This window comes from Mirounga angustirostris, unplaced genomic scaffold (genome assembly GCF_029215605.1).
Source record: "Mirounga angustirostris isolate CCGP_5_RB_7025 unplaced genomic scaffold, mMirAng1.0.hap1 SCAF_1, whole genome shotgun sequence".
Classification (NCBI taxonomy): Eukaryota; Metazoa; Chordata; class Mammalia; order Carnivora; family Phocidae; genus Mirounga; species Mirounga angustirostris.
In genome coordinates, this window is record NW_026991709.1 from 131,470,333 (window position 1) to 131,489,543 (window position 19,211).

Below are 19,211 nucleotides of genomic sequence, written 5' to 3' on the forward strand. Positions count from 1 at the left end.
CACAATGTCATCATCACAGCTAACAATATTAACAAGAATTCCTCATTATCATCAAACTTTGAAATTTTATTAATATAATTAACCTAATTATAAAAATACTTGTTTTCACCAAACTTTTCATTGATCCTCTCAATACTGCAATGATTTCTGAATAAAGTGTAACTGTTTAATAAAAGGTAATTATGATTCAAGACCAAAAATACCACAATGTTTCAAATGAAAGCTTTCTGAGCAATTCTACAAAGAGACTATGGTTTTCCACTAAAAACACAGAATATTATTTAGTATCTCATAAATGGAATGTTTTCTCAGCAAAACACCACAAAAGCAACCTAGTGAAATCTGATACCATCATTATTTATTTTATATAAGCAATCATTACTAACTAGAAAAGCCTACATTTGTCTAGTGTTATTTTTTAATGGACTACTAGATGAACTTAAAAAAAAAAAAAACCTAGATTACTTTTCTTTAACCTATCAGTGTTCTTAATAGTGTTGTAAAATGTGAAGATATGATTGTACCTACAAACCTCTTCAGTTCTGCAAAAAAGTCAAACTAGAGCACTGAAAAGATATATGAATAAATCCTGGCTTAAAAACTATAGTAACAATTTCTATTCCTATGAGGAATGACTTTGATTCACAGAGAGTCTGGTATCATGAAAGAACACTCATTTTCAAAATTTAAAAGACTGGAAGAGATGAAAGACAAAACAGGGGCTCATTCAAATTTAACCTATAATTTTTCACATAGTACAACCACTAGTTAAAAAGAAATTATCAGCCTGTAGAATATAAACCACCAAAGCTCAAAATATGAACTACAAAGTCAAATGTAAACAAGAAAAAAAATATCTACATGAGTTTCATACAGTGTCTTCTCTAATCCTATGTATTTTTACTAATGCAAAATATATCAGCTTAGAAAGTATAATCTTAAGGTTCTTTAAAGTTTGTGATTACAAGGGATTACCTCCAAGATCAAAAGCAGCACTGGAGGAATACCAATATCACATGATCTAACTGCACAAAAATTTGCTGCTACTCAATTTCTGCATCACATGAGTGTCTAATATAAATCAAGAAAATTAAAACACTTACATGTTTAATAGGAAGCATTTGTGCTTCTATTTAAAGTTGTGTCACTATCTTTACCCAAATCATTTTCAAAGTATTTGACTGGCGATCCTAGAAGTTCTTGAAAGACAAGAAATGCCTAATTTGGTTTTAGTCATTGTCTTTTTAACTTGAATAAACTCAAAAGCTACAAATATAACATATTACTATAACCAACATTCTAAAAATGTCAAGTTCCAAAAATAAAAACTCCTGAATTGTCTTCATTATATAATTTTTGAAGTTTGCTATAAGGATGGTTTAAAAATGCAATCAGCTAATATGCTCTATGTAATTATCACTACTCAATGTCTAAATGTTGAATAAAGAGTAAAAAATAAGAAAATAATTTGCAAGGTGTACAAGTAATCCCACATCATAAAAGATTCTATATCACATCTTGACTACAAACTACAAAAAGAGGAAAAAAAAGAGAAAGGAAAACCTAGGTCTAAATATTTTATAGAAGTCAGATTCTCAATTCAAATAGCAATAATTAGAGTGATCTGATGGCTCTTACTCTAAATTACTGGAGGCCAATGAATTTATTTAACTTCTGAAAAGTACAGTATAAAGTTTTAAGCACATTCTTTATAAACATTTTATGGACTGAATTACTAAAATATTCAGGTTTACCATAAATTAACTACCATCAAGAACTTCAACCTGAGGAGAGAGAAATATACATATATACACACATATACATACACATACACACACACACACTCAGATATAAAAATATATTATGTGTATGAGTAGCAATCTTTTTAATTTTCTAAAGAAAGTCACTGATTTCATCTTGCCCTGTTACCTGCCATGAAGAATGTGAAGCTGCCTAATTTGTAGGCAGCATATACAACTGATCTGGTATGTATGCTGGTGCAAAATTAATCACCAAATCAGTAAGTGAAGCCACATTCTGACAATTTCTGAACTTCAAAAAATATTTATTATCATCAGTGTCCATGACTCTCCAACACTAAAAGTATGATTAACTCTTTTATATCACTTGTACAGTAAACAATTTCAAATTCCTTGCCAGATTCAATTCACTCATCTGTGTTACTCATTAGTAACAATTAGTTGAGAACTCAGTAAGAGCCCCAGGACTGTACTTACAAACACTACTCTATTCCTCACTATACACCTGCAAAGTATCCCTATTTTACAAATGAGAAAACTAAGTATCAGAAGGTTTAAGTCACATCCTCACAACTGAATTACTAAATGGCAAAAGCAGATTCTAATCCAAGTCCATCTAACTAACTTTTAAGGTCTGTTTGCTCTTCCCACCACTGTAGACTCGCATTTATGCTAACCTTGTTCACGGGTTTAAAAAAAAAAAAAAATCTCCCACTCTTTTTTTTCTCCAGAAATTTGTATTTAGGACTAGGAGAGAAGAATAAAGTCATTTACATGAATTATTTTTGCAAATATCAAGACACAATTTTCTCCAAATTCTTCTTGGTTTGACTTATATCATTTCAAATATGAATATTAAAAATTGCATCACTGGTTCAGCAAGATTAAAGGCATGCATTAATTACCACAAAAGACTTCTTTCAACAATACTGAAGATTCTAAATAGATCAAAGATCCAAAAGTTGGAATATATTGGTAAAAGTATTGCCAAACAGTAGCTCTGTTTACCAAGTGTAAACATAACAACTTTCTAAGAATAGAACAACTAAGTGAAGCTCAAAATTGCTTAGTTATGTTAAAAGTCTTCATTCTAAATACTAGGATCAACCAGAAAAATAAATCTATACATTTTCTTCACAGAGACTATTTCCATCTGAAAATGTCATTATTCCACCCTTCTTCTTGAACGTTATTTTCATTGGTTATAGAATACTATGTTGGCAACTTTTTCCCAGCACAATGAGATATTATCCCACTGTTTTCTGGCTTCCGTTTCTGCCCTGAGCAGTCAGCTGTCAGTGTAACTGCTACAGCTACTTTAAAGGTAATCCATCTTTTGTTTTCTGCCAACTACTAAAATATTCTGTTTCTGGTGTTTTCCATGTTACTATGATGTGTCTAGATGTGTATTTAAAATTCTCAGAACTTCTTAAATTCGTGGACTGGTGTTTTTCTCAGCTCTGAAAAATGCTCAGCCATTCTCTCTTCAATTGCTGCTTCCTTTCGTATTATTTCTCCCTTCTACAATTAGGAAACTAATGAAATACTGTTAGGTTTTCTCATTCTATGTCCTATATATTGTAATCTTTCTTTTCACCCATTTCTTTGTTTTTCTGTTCTACATTCTCAACAATTTATGTCCAGTTCATTGGTTCTCTTTAGTTGTATTTAATCTACTGCTAACCACATCCACTGAGTTTTGTGGGGTTTTTTTTTTTTTAAAGATTTTTTATTTATTTGAGAGAGAGAGAATGAGAGAGAGCACATGAGAGGGGGGAGGGTCAGAGGGAGAAGCAGGCTCCCTGCCAAGCAGGGAGCCCGATGCGGGACTCGATCCAGGGACTCCAGGATCATGACCTGAGCCGAAGGCAGTCACTTAACCAACTGAGCCACCCAGGCGCCCCTGGGTTTTTTTTTTTTAAGATTTTACTTATCTATTTGAGATAGAGAAAGAGAGAAAATGCACACAAGCAGTGGGGTGCGGAGGAGCAGAGCAAGAGGGACAAGCAGACTCCACACTAAGCACAGAACCCAACATGGGGCACAATCTCACAACCCTGATCATGACTTGGGCCAAAATCAAAAATTGGATACTTAACTGACTCAGCCATCCAGGCATCCCTCTACTGAGTTTTTCATTGTAATTACTGTATTTTTTATTTCTTTAAGTTTTGTTCAGGTCTTTTTCAAATCTCACAAGTTTCCTGTTGCCTGCAGATATGTTCCACCTTTTTGTAAACATAATAAACAGTTGTTTTATCATCTCTGTCTGATAATTCCAAAATCTGAAGTTTTTGTGGGTTCATTTCTGTCAATTGTTTCTGCTGCTTCTTACTCATGGTACCTTATTTCCTTGTTTGCTTGGCTGTATTTTATTGTGAGATAATTCTTTGGAAAATTGTTTATGGGAATTTCCTAGGACCGAAGATAAAAATGTATGCAACCTGCATACATTTTCATTTGCTTCTGCCTGGCACCTAGAACCACCTTTAAATTCACAATCTGAGGTTCTTTCAGACCAGGTGACACTGAATTTGAGCTGCAAATCAAGGAGGAAGGCTTATGGTTATAACTCCTTAGGAACAGGTATTTTTTCAAGCCCAAAGCAAACATTCTTACAGCCTCCTTTGAGTAAGAACATGAGAAGGGTTTTAATCTTGGTTTAACCATACCCTATGACCATAGCTTTTTTGGAGTCCAGTTTTATAGGGAAGGAATATCCTATTAGACTCCCCTCCCTGAGCATATATGGGCTTTAATTTCTATACCCTGTGCTTTGTGAGACCCTCAAAACTAAAGTAAAAGTTCCCTAGAATGTGGCAAATATCCTCAGAGGAAAAGCAGTTTTAATATTCTGTTTACTTCTCAAAATTCCTGCTTTCATGTAGATTTTAACCTGGTAATTTCTCACTATCATGTCTGTTCCTAAGGAAAGAAAAAATTCTAGCATTTCTAAATCTCATCAGGGAATTACTTTATCCATATAATATAGCTGACCATATTACCTTGCTTTCAATTTTAATAGGTTTCATATTTTTATATTTCAATCACTAAAAGTTTTATTTTGTGGGTAAGTGTAACACTGATGTAACAATTACTCTTTATTAAGCTTGATTCACTGGTATAATCTAGGACAGAATTTTGCCAAATCCCAAAACTGATCAATTCCATTATATTATAAGACCATTAAGAGATGGATAAGATTCTGAAATTCATTCCCTAAATAGACATCTGTATAACTGCTATGGAATTCATTAGTCTATTGATTTTTTTCCTCCACCAGCAACATGTGTAATGAAGCTACTGGAAGATTAGCCAAAGTAGTAAAAAGATGACAAATAAGGACCTGAGTTTAATCTTGTTTCTGCCAAGAAACAGAAGAGTAAAGAAAAAAACAAATATTGGAACTACATACAAATTTAAAAATTCTTTGTAAGAATTTTAAAATGTATAAGCAAAATTAAAAGACAAATTGAAAATACCTGCAATATATGCATAATAGACAAAGAGTTAAAATCTATAATATGCAAAGAGCTCTTGAAAACCAACCACAAAAACCCAAAAAGGCATTAAAAAAATAAGATAAAAGCAATCAATCAATCTGTGCCAAGATGTTAACCAAAAGCAATGATTTATAATACTTTCCGGTAGCAAGTTATGGGCAAATATAATTTACACCCTGCACTAAAGTTAGGGTATAAATTAACACTATCTATTAGGCCGTTTGGCAAAAAGAATCAAAATCTAAATCATGCATTTCCTTTATACAATAACCCCATTTCTTAAACACACACACACACACACACACACAATAACCCCATTTCTAGTAATATACTTGAGTAATAACATCACTGCATGAAGACTTACAAAAAACAAAAATTAAAAACACAAAACTGATTAAAATTAGTTTACATGCACAATTAAAACTAAAAAATTCTGAAACTATGTGAATAACAGAAAAAATATATAGTAATTAAAAAGGGTAGGAATTGAAGTTACTTTTTAAAATTTCACTTTGTTTCGTTTGATTTTTTTTTTTTAAAGATTTTATTTATTTATTTGACAGAGAGAGACACAGTGAGAGAGGGTACACAAGCAGAGGGAGTGGGAGAAGGAGAAGTAGGCTTCCCGCAGAGCAGGGAGCCTGATGCGGGGCTTGATCCCAGGACCCTGGGATCATGACCTGAGCTGAAGGCAGACGCTTAACAACTAAGCCACCCAGGTGCCCCGGATTTTTCTTTAATTAGTGATATACTATCATGATTCTTGGGAGGTTAAAAGTAAAGATAGGATTTAACTCATCCAACAATTTTTTTTTAAAGATTTTATTTATTTATTTGTCAGAGAGAGAGCGCGCAAGTGAGAGAGCACAAGCAGGGGGAGGAGGAGAGGCAGAAGTAGAACCAGAATCCCCGCTGAGCCGGGAGCCCAATGTGGGACTCAATCCCAGGACCCCGAGATCATGACCTGAGCCAAAGGCAGATGCTTAACCACCTGAGCCACCCAGGCGTCCTCATCCAACAATTTTTGTAGTTTGATTTTTTGTTTGTTTTTTAGGTCTGTATAATAGATGAAACATAGTCACAAATTCTTTATTACTTTCTTCATCAGGAGATGAAGTTTAATTCTCCTCCCATTGAATCTGGGCTGTTTAACCAATAAAAGACAGCAGTTTTACCAATAACATAGAGCAGAAGTAATGTTCATCAGATTCTCTGTTTCCACTTCCTACCTCTTAGAATGCTTGTTCTTGAGACATTCACACTCAGAACCCACCACTCCTACCCAGGCCACATGAAGAAGCCTCATGCAAGTGCTCTGGTCAACAGCCCTAATTTAGCTCCCAGACAGCAGCCAGCATCAACTGCCAGCCACGTGAGTGAGCCATGCTGGAAGTAGAAACTCTAACCTCCAGTGAGCCTACACCAAATGAAACAGAGATAAACTAACCCTACTGAATCCTATACAAATTATAAAATCATGAGTAAATAAATATTACTGTTGTCTTAAGGTACTAAGTTTTGGAGTGGTTTATCACACAGCAGTTAATAACTGGAACAGTCTCTTATCTACTGCTATATATTCAGCACTTAAAACAGTACATTGTATGGGACACCTACTTTTAATAGTCACAGCTTCAGGAGTATGAGTAAAGATGGCATACATGCTTTTGGCATTCACAGAGCAGTCAAAAGTGGGACAGAGATCGTTAGGTAAAAAGACAATTATAATACATAATAAATGTTATGTTGTAGTACAGGGAGGGTATCTGGCCAAATAGGAAAGGACAACACAGACTTAGTGGTATAAGAAGATCCCTAGAGCAGTGACATTACAGCTAAGAACTCACAAGAGTTAGTAAAATCAAGAGACAGAAAGACTATTCCAGGCTTCAGGCAAGCAAAATCCTAAATAGTTCCAAAAACTCAAAAGATTTCAATACTTTATAATGAAATCATAGGGGAGGCAGAAGGAGACACAAGACTGAGCAATAAATGATGGAAAAGTACTGAAAGGTTTTAAGCTAGAGAGTAAGAGAATCAGCTGAGAGCTTAGAAAGATCACCTGGCTCCAGGGACACCAGTCAGAAAACCCTACAGAGACAAAGGCAAGAGATGATGATCTAGAAATAATATACCAGAGTAGGAGTATTGGGCATAAAGAGACAATGGATTCAAGACTTAAAATCCATTGAGATTGATGCCATTACATGAGGATTTGGGGAATAAAAAGGGTCTATCGGGGTTCTGGCTTCAACAACCAGAAAGAAGGTGGGAGTCATCCACTGAGATAATTCACTCGCAAAGGGGAATAGGTTTTGTAAGAGAAGATGGTAAATTCAGTTGCAGACTTTATGAACATGAGCTGTCTGTGGGCCATCAAAAGTGGAGTTATCCAACAAGCAATCAGATACACAGGTCTAAAGCTCACAGAAGAAATCAAGATTGGAGATCTAAGACTACAGACTCTTCAGGACCTTTTTTTTTCTCTTTATAACAATCTCTCACTATCTCCTCAGCCATTCAGATATTACTCTACAATTCTCTCACAATTTGTCTTTATAGTCTCTTGCTCTCATTTTGTTAATGCTTCCAAAACAGTGGTTTTACATTATGAGGAAACTCAAGTTAATCAATGTTTTGCCACACCCTTTGCAAGGCAGGATGCGTTATGTCCCCTGGTGAGAGCATTATGCAGGTAGTTTTCGTGACAAAAAGAGGAAGGATATTAGGGGTACTGATCAGGACTACTTTGCAGCCTTGGGGGGAAGCATCTGTACTCCTGATCCAAGTAGAAAGGAGGCAGTGGAGCTATTCTCTGAAAGAGAAAATGAAGTGTATCTGGAGAATAAATAGGAAGCCATAAAATCATTTAAAGGGCAAAGAAGTACAAAAGGATAACCAAAGAGTAGAAGGGGAGCAGAGAAAAAAGAGATACATCCAGGCACTTCCCCATCCCTACCTCTCCTACTCCATCCTATCTTCACTGCTTCCTGGTCTATCATTTCCCAATGGCTTCCATTACACTCAGTTCTGACAATTACGTAATTTGGCTTGGGGAACTTTAAGTAGACCATAGCAAGGCCACAGCTTGAAAAAGAAAACTCAACATAAAAAGTAGAAAAATTATACTACCTGACCAGAGAAAGAAAATCATGATACCTGATACTGCAAATAAACAAACCCAATGTTGCACAGTTTGATCTCTGTAGTCTATCAGTATTCCCTTTTAATTTCTGCCAAATCACATAGAAAGAAATCTTCAAGCTCTAAGGAGATGAAAATGTAAAAGCTCAGAATAATTACTTGGGCAGTGGAGCTAGACAGCCACAATTATAAAGGAAGCTGCAGGCACTTTAACTTAAAGTACCAGAGCGTTGTGTATTACCACGAGTATTTTGACATAAAAGGAGAATCACAAAACTTCTAAGCCAGAAGGGTCCTTAGAGATTATCAGTTCCGGCTGCTATAACAAAGTGCCATATACTGGAAGCCTTATAAACAACAGAAATTGATTTCTCACAGTTCTGGGGGCTAAACTCTGAGATCAGGGTGCCAGCAAGGTCAAGTTCTGGTTGAAGGCCCTTGTCCAGGTTGGAGACTGCTGACTTCTCATGGTATCTTCACATGCCAGAGAGAGGAAGCAAACTCTCTCTTGACTCTCATAACAGCACTAATCCCATTCATGAGGGCTCCACCCTCATCACCTCGTCTAATCGTAATTACTTCCCAAAAGTCTCACCACCTAATACCATCACATGGGAGAGTGAGGGAGCAGGGTTTCAACATACAAATTTTGGGGCGACACATTCAGTCCATAAGAGTGATCACTTGAAGTGGTTTTCCAAATATGTTTAAATCCTTCTCAGAACTGGGTATATTAATTCACAGTGACACCATATCAAAACATATTTCAAGTCAATGAAATTAAGAAAATCGTTCCAACACAGCTTCCATAAATGAAAATTAATCATGAAAAAAAAAAAAACCTCTACAAAAATGGCTGGTTTCAGATGGTATGCTTATCTACTTGGAAAATATAAGAGAATCAACTGAAAACCAGTTATAATAGATTCAGAAAGTGACTGATTACAAAATACACACAGACAAAATCAATGGCTCTTCTACTGACCAGCAATAGTCAGGTAGAAAAAATACACACACACATACACACACGGAGAAAAATCTCATTCCCACCAATAAAAAATAAAACACAGTGGGACTGAATAGAAGACAAAATGATAAAACTTCTGATATCCATAGAGAAAGAATAAATCATTCAGTAGTACTGAGAAACTAATCAAAAGCTTAAAAATTTAGTATCCTCTGATTCACACTACACAACTAAACATGTTCTGGAATAATGTAAACTCATAATTTTAAACTGAAACTATAAAAATAGTTTAAAATATAAATTAATAGCTATATAAACAAAAGGTAGGAAAAGCCTACAAGACTCATAAAGGAAGAACAAGATTTAACTACAGAAATGCTGAAGTCCTTATATAAGAAGGCAGAAGAGGAAGAGGTGTAAAGTCAAGTATGCCCAAATAAAGCCCAAATAAAATAAAGATGGTAATACCCAATCACAGCAAGTATGGGGCCTCTCAGCTTTGTAGTTAAGGGTAAAGTGGACAATTTGGTCATGTGTTTCAAAACTATTAAACATGGGCATATCTTTTAACCTACTAATAATTCCACTCACAACAATTTCTCCTAAGTAAATAATGCATAGGCACAAAGGAATATTAGCTACAATAATGTTCAGTGTAGTACTGCTTGTCATACAAGGATTGAAAGGAATCTAGGTGTCCAAGAATGGAGGACTACTAATAGTACCTTCATACAATGGAACAGTCATAGAGCCACTAAGAAGTGTGTGGGAGAGTAACACCATTAGTAATATAAAATATTAAATGAAAAACAAACACAAGTAACAAAATAGCATAAATCCACTTCTAGTTTAAAAAACAGCTGTATCTGCACATACATGTTTATCCATATAGATCTACAATACAAATACACACACACAACACAGGTAAAAAGGTTAAAATTAACTCCTGAACTATTAAGAGTAACAAAGATTGGAGAGGGGAGACAATTTATACCAAGCCTCCCTATGCCATACATATCTACCTATCAAAACGAGCTTTCTTACTACAAGACTCCTGGACTTCATGAAGAAAAAGAAGTCTAGTTTAATCAACGCAGTAGACAGAGAAACAGTGGTACCATGTAGCCATCTCCTATCAACTCCACCTTCTTTCCCAAGCCCCACCAAGGATCCAGGGCAATCAATCCACCATCTCACCCCAGGGTTGCAAGAGATGTAATGTTAGTAATTCTTCTTGGATTCCTACAAGGTAGCTAGTGGAATACCTCCAAAGGTACATATTCTGGGAAACCTAAAGGGGTCAATTCTGATCCCCACTAATTACCAGCAAACAAAATACACCCATCTACAGCCAGGACCTGTAACTTAGGCTCAGTCTTCTTGCAGTGCTAGACCACTCCAACTCCATCAGATGGCAGGTGAATCTCATCTCCCCCAAGGTGGTTATATGAGAAGTGGGGGCTTACTTCTCACTGATTAATTATTCTGAAGATCCATTATTTAGAAGTAAAGACCCAAATTGCTTTTAGTTCAACCTTTTTATCTTACTTAGATGTTCAGTAACAGTAAGAAAACTTCGTTGCTAACCAACATTTGCAACTTGGTTTCTAAACTAGTACTTGCAGTACAAATCTGACTTTTCTTTTAGCCTCTCTCAAGACAATATAACCCCCTAAGAGAACTGAAGAAATTCCCAATAGTGCAGACCATTATTTTTGATCATTTGTTTTTATAACACTTTCACAATAGGCATTACCTTTTGTAATAGAAAATTTTAAAAAAAATTTCTAATGGCAGGCTATCATACTGTAATTATCCAACCTAAGATATTTATGCACAGCAATATTTTCTTTAGATATACCATAACTAGTCTGTCATAAGTTATCATACAAAATTAAATCCAATCATTTTTTTTAAAGATTTTATTTATTCATTTGAGACACAGAGATAGAGAGAGAGAGAGCATGAGCAGGGGGGGAGACAGAGGGAGAGGGAGAAGCAGGGTCCCTGCTGAGCCAGGAGCCCGACGTGGGGCTCAATCCCAGGACCCTGGAATCATGACCCGAGCCGAAGGCAGATGCTTAACCATCTGAGCCACCCAGGCACCCCTAAATCCAATCATTTTATAAAAAGTAAACCATTCTTCTAAATGTAGACTTCATGACCCATAAAAAGGTAAATGTAAGCATTCTTGTCAACACGAATTTATAAAAATTTGTCAACATCTATAATGCCTATTTCAAATCTCTTAAGTCTATTTTGTCTCAAAAAAGTAATCCAATAATCACTTTCCCTAGGCAACTGAGTTAAAAATAATAAATCTGCAATTACTAAATATTTTTATGGAGTCAGAGACACCACATGTAGCACAAAACAATGACTGAATGATATTATCTTTAGATGTTTTTCATCCAAACTAGTGGACATTTAATGAGCATCTACTGCATGCCAGGTTCCATGACAGGTGCTAAAAATAGAAAATGTTAACACACAAATCCTATACTCCAGTTCTTTTTCTAATCAAAGAGACAGGTACTATGATAAATTATAAAATATATATACAGAGAGAGATCCCAACCCCTCATGTCCAATTCCAAAAATCAAAAAAACTCTGAAAACTAAAATTGTTTTCTAAGCTGTCAACAAAACACAGCCTAAACTAACATGAGGCTTTTTATGGTCTTTTTTATTCTACTTAGTGTGAACATGTATAAATTTGCTGGGAAAATTAATGTGTACAACTATGGGGTGATTGTTCCTATCCACAGGTTTCATGATATATAGCATATGCACCATATTAATTTTCTAAATTCCAAAAATTTTACTTCTGAGACACATATGCCACCGTGGGTTTTAGATAAGGGGCTGCAGATCAGGTCTGGAGTATGCAAGGACAGATGGATTATTTCAAGGAGCAAAGGAGTCTGCTGAGGGAGGTAAAAGTTATAGTCAGAAAAACCTTCAGAAATAAGGTTACCTTGTTCTAGGCTTCACAACACTACACTAGAAAATTTTAAACCAATCCTTTCATACCACCACCAAAACCATCTTTTATTATTTCTACAGCCTTCCTTGTTTTGAAAGATCTGAACAGCCAAACCATATTTATTCATATTTAATTCCCCAAAGGGATAAGAGCATTAATTACTATACCAATTTTGTATTTAATCCAAAAAGTACAAACTTTGTTTTGCTGGCCAATACAGCTTCATACCAAATAAATGTACAATTCCCATGAAGTTCATTCAAATACAGTCAGTCTTGATTATGTGGCTATGATCAGCCACACTGTAGATTATCCATAGTAAAACATAGTACCTAACACTTACATAGTAAGACAGTACCTAACACACATTGTGTCAGACACCAAGCATTACATATGTATATATGCTATACTTATACATATATACTCATTTAATCCTCAAAACAATTTTCTGAGGTACTTATTACTATTATCCTCACTTTAAAGTTGAGAAAAGTGAGGCACTATGAGGCTAAGTACCTGACCAGCGTAACATTACAACAGGCATCACAACAGAGTATGAACTTAGAGAAAACATTTACAACAGGGATTTATTGTTATACTGACTTACTTCCCAAATTATTATCCCAGTTAATGAATTAATACTACTGGAATCAGCCCATAGGCCCTCTCCTCTCACTTCCCCTCCCACAACTGCCCACAGCCACAGAATCTCATTTCTCAAGTTCCACTACACACACTGTAACATTACTGCCATTCTAATCATCTGTCCACGTTAAGAGAACGGTCTTACCTAAGGTCAGGAACGCGGCAGGGATGTCCACTATCACCACTGCTATTCAACATAGTATTGGAAGTCCTAGCCACAGCAATCAGACAACAAAAAGAAATCAAAGGCATCCAAATTGGCAAAGAAGAAGTCAAACTCTCACTCTTTGCAGATGATATGATACTTTATGTGGAAAACCCAAAAGACTCCACCCCAAAACTGCTAGAACTCATACAGGAATTCAGTCAAGTGGCAGGATATAAAATCAATGCACAGAAGTCAGTGGCATTCCTATACACCAACAACAACACAGAAGAAAGAGTAATTAAGGAGTCGATCCCATTTACAATTGCACCCAAAACCATAAGATACCTAGGAATAAATCTAACCAAAGAGACAAAGGATCTGTACTCAGAAAACTATAAAATACTCATGAAAGAAATTGAGGAAGACACAAAGAAATGGAAAAACGTTCCATGCTCATGGATTGGAAGAACAAATATTGTGAAGATGTCAATGCTACCTAGAGCAATCTACACATTCAATGCAATCCCCATCAAAATACCATCCACTTTTTTCAAAGAAATGGAACAAATAATCCTAAAATTTGTATGGAACCAGAAAAGACCCCGCATAGCCAGAGGAATGTTGAAAAAGAAAAGCAAAGCCGGCGGCATCACAATTCCGGACTTCAAGCTCTATTACAAAGCTGTCATCATCAAGACAGCATGGTACTGGCACAAAAACAGACACATAGATCAATGGAACAGAATAGAGAGCCCAGAAATGGACCCTCAACTCTATGGTCAAATAATCTTCGACAAAGCAGGAAAGAATGTCCAATGGAACAAAGACAGTCTCTTCAACAAATGGTGTTGGGAAAACTGGACAGCCACATGCAGAAGAATGAAACTGGACCATTTCCTTACACCACACACAACAATAGACTCCAAATGGTTGAAAGACCTCAATGTGAGACAGGAGTCCATCAAAATCCTAAAGGAGAACACAGGCAGCAACCTCTTTGACCTCAGCCGCAGCAACTTCTTCCTAGAAACATCGCCAAAGGCAAGGGAAGCAAGGGCAAAAATGAACTATTGGGACTTCATCAAGATAAAAAGCTTTTGCACAGCAAAGGACACAGTCAACAAAACCAAAAGACAACCGAAAGAATGGGAGAAGATATTTGCAAATGACATATCAGATAAAGGGCTAGTATCCAAAATCTATAAAGAACTCATCAAACTCAACACCCAAAGAACAAAGAATCCAATCAAGAAATGGGCAGAAGACATGAACAGACATTTTTCCAAAGAAGACATCCAAATGGCCGACAGACACATGAAAAAGTGCTCAATATCGCTCAGCATCAGGGAAATCCAAATCAAAACCTCAATGAGATACCACCTCACACCAGTCAGAATGGCTAAAATGAACAAGTCAGGAAACGACAGATGTTGGCGGGGATGCGGAGAAAGGGGAACCCTCCTCCACTGCTGGTGGGAATGCAAGCTGGTGCAGCCACTCTGGAAAACTGTATGGAGGTTCCTCAAAAAGTTGAAAATAGAGCTACCATATGATCCAGCAATTGCACTACTGGGTATTTACCCCAAAGATACAAAAGTAGGGATCCAAAGGGCTACGTGCACCCTGATGTTTATAGCAGCAACGTCCACAATAGCCAAACTGTGGAAAGAGCCAAGATGTCCATCGACAGATGAATGGATAAAGAAGAGGTGGTATATATATACAATGGAATATTATGCAGCCATCAAAAGGAATGAGATCTTGCCATTTGCAACGACGTGGATGGAACTGGAGGGTATTATGTTGAGTGAAACAAGTCAAACAGAGAAAGACATGTATCATATGATCTCACTGATACGAGGAATTCTTAATCGCAGGAAACAAACTGAGGGTTGTTGGAGTGGGGGGTGGAGTGGGAGGGATGGGGTGACTGGGTGATGGACACTGGGGAGGGTGTGTGCTCTGGTAAGCGCTGTGAATTGTGCAAGACTGTTGAATCTCAGATCTGTACCTCTGAAACAAATAATGCAATATATGTTAAGAAAAAAAGAAGAAGAAGAAGAAGAAGGTAGCAGGAGGGGAAGAATGAAGCGGGGGAAATCGGAGGGGTAGACGAACCATGAGAGACGATGGACTCTGAAAAACAAACTGAGGGTTCTAGAGGGGAGGGGGGTGGGAGGATGGGTTAGCCTGGTGGTGGGTATTGAGGAGGGCACATTCTGCATGGAGCACTGGGTGTTATGCACAAACAATGAATCATGGAACACTTCATCTAAAACTAATGATGTAATGTATGGGGATTAACATAAGAATAAAAAAAAATTAAAAAAAAAAAAAAAGAACGATCTTAGACCAAGTGTATAAGCACACCCCTCAGACTGGTGCTGATATAAAAGCGGTCAGAGACAAAACACTGAAGTTGTCCTTATTACTTTTCCAGTGTTAAAATATGATAACAAATGACTCATGCTTAGATTGTTATCGCCCTTACTGGCCAAATAAAAAGTCAGTGACCCATCAATCCCCCCCAAAAAATCCTAAATGTCAGGATAACAAATACAGGATAAATCTACTATGTATGCGTAGAGCGGGAAAGGGAATGGAAGGTGGAAGAGAAGCACAGGCAAAAAAATGAAGAACGAAAACTTGCAGGGTCAAAAGGAAGCAGACCCTACTTTCACATTTAACACTGACTTACAGACTTGAAAGAGAATGGTCTGGCCAACAGGTGCAAACAAAATAAAGCTTTGCAAATTTCAAGATCTTATTCAGAAAAGATTACAAGCATTGAGGCAAGTTTTCATTATACGATGGGGGAAATTTTTTTAAAAGATGACAAGTTTGGATTTTAAAATGAAAGAAAAGCTCATAATTTTCAACAATACTAGGGAAAGGGGATTTTAAAATGTATCATTAATTAATTTTCTTCCATAAAAGCTACATTCAGAAGATTGTTAAAGCATGGACTGTAGAGTCAGCCAGCCAGAGTGCCAGCTCTGTGTTAGCATAGGACTTTTACCCTCTTCTCTGCTTCAGTTTCCTTAAAGATTGTTGTGAGCATCACATGAGTTAAGACACATAAAGTGCTTAGAACAGTGTCTGGCACTTTGTGCTTCAAAAGCACTGTCATACATACTATTTAAGAACATGAAATAACAATGATAAAGGAACAGAATGAAGACTATAACAATTACAGTGCTAAAAATAATTGATGTTACACTTCAATAGAGTTTTTAAAAAGTAAGGTACAACCATTTTTATAGACATAAAGTATGAGGTTAAGTATGACACTTTTCAATTTACATTTTCTTAATTAGATTAGGAAAAAACCTGAATCCATGTAGGATAACCTCAGCAGGTGGAGACCCTAAATTCTTGACCAAGTTTGCTTCCAAGGCTCAGGAATGCATTGCTCAACTGAGGCTGCATCTGAGAGAAAAAGCAAACACTCAATACTGTCACCAATAAAAGAAAATTTCATCCAGCAATGGATTCAGAGACACAGGATTCATAGTCTATAAGTTGATAAAACCCAACTACCCATAGCTGAGTCCTTCAGCTAGAAATACACCAAGCTTCCATGGAAAATTCACAGGCCAGGTGATGTATGCACCACAGCATGGACACCTGGTACCTGCACTCCTCCAGTTGGGGCAACTCACCCCAATACTACTATCCCCTTCCCTGGTATCCCTACATAGCCTGTTCACTCTTCATAAAGTATCACCCTAAGGGGAACTTTCTTCAGTTCATCCTGCCTTTTCCCCCTTCTCTCAAAACCACCTCTACACTCAGGATGAATTAAGGCTCTTATTCACTGACACCTCATTTTATTTCTTAGCACACACATTATCCACATCCTTGCTACTCAAGAATTGTTCCTTGTCCAGCAGCACCTAGGAGCTTTTAAGAAATGCAGAATATCAAAATGCATCACAGATCTACTAAATCAGAATTTGCATTTTTAAACCAGGGCCCCAAGGGATTCCTATGCACATTAAAGTTTGAGAAGCACTGCTTTGACTCCATTGCAGATAGTTGTAAAAATTTTAAGTGCTCAAGTTTACATTTGAATTTAGCGATATTGTATGAAAATTCCAAGATGTGTAATCAGAAAAGCTCATTAAGAAAAATGACCAACATATAAATGAATTTAAGTGTTCAAAGGTTTATTTTCAACAATGCCTACATTTACTACGTCCTGCTTTAAGTCAGTATTTTGTGCAATAGCACACTACTAATATACAGTTTCCCTGTACTGTATTTTGTTGTACAAAGAGTACAAATAATGACTGGTTCTAGAAATCTCCACGCCATCAGGCCCAAAGCTGTGCAACCTGTACGCTACAAGCTCGGGATTTAGTCCAATTCGGAGATGACAAACAGAACTCATTCCTGAAAACTATTATTCAGGAAAAAATCTTTAGGATGTGAACTTTAAATCATATTCCTGAAACTAAAACTAGTTAATGGCTGGTATTGAACAAACTCTAGGTCATTTGTAGAATCAAAAATTGTTTAGGAGGTTTGTGTTCGTTTTTCCAGGAAAAGCAGGGAAGAGGGGGAATCAACTTTCACAAAGTTTTTCTCATCCTTGAAGGCCTCAACTTGCATGTTCTTACAGGTGAATAAACTTAAGTCGTACTAAAACAGGGCCACGTTTCTCTCCTCAAAGCTGAAAGGCTTCTCTAGTCTAAAGGCTGCATTTTAAAAGGTTTGGAGATTCCGGGCCCGTTTCGCTTCCGGCCTCCGAAGGAAGCGTGCTGCCCAGGGCTGATATGAACAGGGAAATTTACCAAGTAGGAAGTTGAGCCACAGTCCAACCACCAGGCTCTACCCTCTTGCAGCAGTCGGCCTTGCAGCCTATACCCCAACCTCCCGAGGCAGGGAAGGCAGGCGGACCGGGGGGAAGCAGCCCCCTCGCCCTACCCGCCCTGGGGCTAGAGGAGCCTCCCTCCCGCCACCCAGCCCCCACGATGATCCGGGAAGCGCACAAACGGGGGCGCTGCGACTACCCGTTCGCGGCGACAGCAGCAGCAGCAGCAGCACCCTCAGGCCCTCCCGTGAGGCGGCGGCAGCTGCAGCAGCGGCGCTGGGGGAGGCGGGAGTGGTCCTGAGAGGCAGAGGGGGAGGCCGGGGCGGGAGCGACTGCATGTGGGGCTGCACTGGAGGGAGGCGGAGGCGCTCAGGGGCTCGGCTTTTTTACGATTATCATCAGCATCTTGTTTTACCTGTGGCGCAGAAGGGCTCCCCAGCTCCTATTCCCTGAATCCTCCTCCTCCCCTCCTCTTTCTCTCTCTCTCCCTCAGTCTCTGCCAGGCGCTCGTGGAACCGGCCGGGCCCGGCCCGACCAGAAAGAGAACAGGGCGGCAGGGGGCGGTGGCGGCGGTGACCAGCGACCACGTGACCACGCTCGCGCCGTAACGGCGGCCGCCTCCTGCCGCGCGCCCTCCCCGCGCTCCACCTCTAATAACCCCGCGGCTCGAACGCCCAGGACGCTCGTGCGCAGGCGCCCGCCCGGCCTGGAGGCTGCGCGAGCGCGCAACGCGCTCGCTCTCGGGGCCCAGGCTGTGGGGCCATGCGAGGCGCGACGTGGGGAGTGAGTCGCAGGCCAAACCCTCTGCTGAGCCGGCCGACTACTAGGGCGCATGCGCGGGAGGGCTCTTTCCACCTCCCCGCCCCCCGCCAAACTTTCTCCTTATCCTCTCTCATTCCCCCAGCAGCACGCAGCTGTAGCCTCAGGAACCTGCCACCTGGACTTCACCACTCACACCCACCACCGCCTTCCCACGGTGAGACTGAGAGTAAGAGAGATGTCAGCCTCTGAGAAACTCCTAATAGGCTGGTCCTCCTGCCTCAGAATTTACATTTCCTAGTTGCGTGTAAATGGCCTTCCGTTGGACATTTTTCCACAGCTGAGTAGACTCCTATTCATGCTTCAGGACCCAGCCAGTCACTTACGCTGAAACCTACTCTACTCTGCTTTGGGGAAGTCATTAACATTTTGTGGAGATCTACTTTGTTATAACCTATATAAATCTTTTTTTTTTTTTTTTTT

The 19,211-nt window shown here is 38.3% G+C and overlaps 1 protein-coding gene across 9 annotated transcripts in view; it reads right to left on the reverse strand.

The window, feature by feature from the left end:
- Positions 1-18,525, reverse strand: part of TBC1D5 (TBC1 domain family member 5) — a 587,897-nt gene extending 569,372 nt beyond the window's left edge. For 7 of the 9 annotated variants that reach the window (XM_054504439.2, XM_045903863.3, XM_064588415.1 and 4 more), the window contains exon 1: positions 18,385-18,525. The gene's annotated coding sequence lies outside the window, so the exon portion shown is untranslated. The remainder of the gene's footprint in view (positions 1-18,384) is intronic. The other 2 variants (XM_045903866.3, XM_064588425.1) reach the window with 1 other exon arrangement.
- Positions 18,526-19,211: the final 686 nt, after the last annotated feature.